Here is a 3,533-nt window from a genome sequence, read left to right as displayed (position 1 = left end):
ATTTTGGGGGGATTTTAATCCCAAAATTTGGGATTTTTGGGACATTTGAGCCCCAAATTTGGGGATTTTGGGGAGGTTTGGGGGGGTTTGACCCCAAATTTTGGGATTTTTGGGGAGATTTTGGGGATTTTTTACCCCAAATTTTGGGATTTTTGGGACATTTGAGCCCCAAATTTTGGATTTTTGGGGTGATTTGGGGGGGTTTCACTTAAAATTTGGGATTTTTGGGGGGGTTTAACCCCAAATTTGGGATTTTTGGGGGGATTTTAATCCCAAATTTTGGGATATTTGGGACATTTTGACCCCAAATTTGGGATTTTTGGGGAATTTGACCCCAAATTTCAGATTTTCTTGGGATTTGACCCCAAATTTTGGATTTTTTGGGGGGATTTGACCCCAACTTTGGGATTTTTGGGACATTTTGACCCCAAATTTGGAGATTTTTTAGGGGATTTGATCACAAAATTTGGGATTTTTGGGGTGATTGGAGAGGTTTGAACCCAAATTTTGGGGGAGTTTGGGACATTTGAGCCCCAAATTTGGGATTTTTGGGGGGATTTGGGGGATTTTTTACCCCAAATTTGGGATTTTTGGGACATTTTGACCCCAAATTTGGGGATTTTGGGGAGCTCTGAGCCCAAATTTTGGATTTTTTTGGGGGGATTTGGGGGAATTTGACCCCAAATTTTGGATTTTTGGGGGGATTTGATCCCAAATTTCAGATTTTTTTGGGATTTGACCCCAAATTTTGGATTTTTTGGGGGGATTTGGGGGCTTTCACTTCAAATTTGGGATTTTTGGGGAGGTTTAACCCCAAATTTGGGATTTTTTGGGGCGATTTGATCAGAAATTTTGAATTTTTGGGGAGGTTTTGGGGGGAATTGACCCCAAATTTGGGATTTTTGGGACATTTTGACCCCAAATTTGGAGATTTTTTAGGGAATTTGATCCCAAAATTTGGGAATTTTGGGGTGATTGGATGGGTTTGACCTCAAATTTTGGGGAGTTTGGGACATTTTGACCCCAAATTTGGGATTTTTGGGGAGATTTTGGGGATTTTTTACCCCAAATTTTGGGATTTTTGGGACATTTGAGCCCCAAATTTGGGATTTTGGGGGGCTCTGAGCCCAAATTTTGGATTTTTTGGGGTGATTTGTGGAGATTTGATCCCAAATTTGGGATTTTTTGGGGGATTTGATCCCAAATTTGGGATTTGGGACATTTTGACCCCAAATTTGGGATTTTTTAGGGAATTTGATCACAAAATTTGGGGATTTTGGGGTGATTGGAGGGGTTTGACCCCAAATTTTGGGGAGTTTGGGACATTTGAGCCCCAAATTTGGGATTTTTGGGGTGATTTGTGGAGATTTGATCCCAAATTTGGGATATTTGGGACATTTTGACCCCAAATTTGGAGATTTTGGGGAGATTTTGGGGGATTTTTTCCCCAAATTTGGGATTTTTGGGACATTTGAGCCCCAAATTTGGGATTTTTGGGGAGGTTTGAACCCAAATTTTGGATTTTTTTGGGGTGATTTGTGGAGATTTGATCCCAAATTTGGGATTTTTGGGACATTTTCACCCCAAATTTGGAGATTTTTTAGGGGATTTGATCCCAAAATTTGGGAATTTTGGGATGATTGGAGGGGTTTGACCCCAAATTTTGGGATATTTGGGACATTTTGACCCCAAATTTGGGATTTTTGGGGGGGATTTGACTCCAAATTTCAGATTTTTTTGGGATTTGACCCCAAATTTTGGATTTTTTGGGGGGATTTGAGGGGGTTTCACTTCAAATTTGGGATTTTTGGGGAGGTTTAACCCCAAATTTGGGATTTTTTGGGGGGATTTGATCCCAAATTTGGGATTTTTGGGACATTTTGACCCCAGATTTGGAGATTTTTTAGGGAATTTGTTCACAAAATTTGGGAATTTTGGGGTGATTGGAGGGGTTTGAACCCAAATTTTGGGGAGTTTGGGACATTTGAGCCCCAAATTTGGGATTTTTGGGGAGGTTTTGGGGGATTTGACCCCAAATTTTGGGATTTTTGGGACATTTTGACCCCAAATTTGGGGATTTTGGGGGGCTCTGAGCCCAAATTTTGGATTTTTTTGGGGGGATTTGGGGGATTTTTTACCCCAAATTTTGGGATTTTTGGGGGGATTTGACCCCAAATTTCAGATTTTTTTGGGATTTGACCCCAAATTTTGGATTTTTTGGGGGGATTTGGGGGAGTTTCACTTAAAATTTGGGATTTTTGGGGAGGTTTTACCCCAAATTTGGGATTTTTTTGGGGGGATTTGATCACAAATTTTGAATTTTTGGGGAGGTTTTGGGGGATTTTATCCCAAATTTGGGATTTTTGGGACATTTTGACCCCAAATTTGGGATTTTTGGGGAGCTTTGAACCCGAAATTTGTGATTTTTGGGGTGATTTGGGGAGATTTGATCCCAAATTTGGGGATTTTGGGGAGGTTTTGGGGGGATTGGACCCCAAATTTTGGATTTTTGGGGGGATTTGGGGGGATTCAGTTAAAATTTGGGATTTTTGGGGGGATTTGATCACAAATTTGGGATTTTTGGGGAGGTTTGACCCCAAATTTTGGGGGAGTTTGGGACATTTGAGCCCCAAATTTGGGATTTTTGGGGAGATTTTGGGGATTTTTTACCCCAAATTTTCGGATTTTTGGGACATTTTGACCCCAAATTTGGGGATTTTGGGGGGCTCTGAGCCCAAATTTTGGATTTTTTTGGGGGGATTTGTGGGATTTTAATCCCAAATTTTGGGATTTTTGGGACATTTGAGCCCCAAATTTGGGATTTTGGGGAGATTTGGGGGGTTTGACCCCAAATTTGGGGGAGTTTGGGACATTTGAGCCCCAAATTTGGGATTTTTGGGGGGATTTGAACCCGAAATTTGGGGATTTTTGGGGTGACTTGTGGAGATTTGATCCCAAATTTGGGATTTTTTAGGGAGATTTTGGGGATTTTTTTCCCCAAATTTTGGGATTTTTGGGACATTTTGACCCCAAATTTGGGATTTTGGGGGGCTCTGACCCCAAATTTTTGATTTTTGGGGTGATTTGGGGGGGGGTTCACTTAAAATTTGGGATTTTTGGGGGGGTTTAACCCCAAATTTGGGATTTTTTGGGGGGATTTGATCCCAAATTTTGAATTTTTGGGGAAGTTTTGGGGAGATTTGACCCCAAATTTGGGATATTCGGGACATTTTGACCCCAAATTTGGGTTTTTTGGGGAGATTTGGGGATTTTTTACCCCAAATTTTGGGATTTTTGGGGAATTTGAGGCCCAAATTTGGGATTTTTGGGGAGATTTGAACCCGAAATTTGTGATTTTTGGGGTGATGTGTGGAGATTTGATCCCAAATTTGGGATTTTTGGGACATTTTGACCCCAAATTTGGGATTTTTTAGGGGATTTGATCACAAAATTTGGGAATTTTGGGGTGATTGGAGGGGTTTGAACCCAAATTTTGGGGAGTTTGGGACATTTGAGCCCCAAATTTGGGATTT

This window comes from Catharus ustulatus, chromosome 40 (genome assembly GCF_009819885.2).
Source record: "Catharus ustulatus isolate bCatUst1 chromosome 40, bCatUst1.pri.v2, whole genome shotgun sequence".
In the NCBI taxonomy this organism is placed as follows: Eukaryota; Metazoa; Chordata; class Aves; order Passeriformes; family Turdidae; genus Catharus; species Catharus ustulatus.
The sequence above is the reverse complement of the archived record's forward strand: the minus strand, read 5'-3'. Positions refer to the sequence as shown.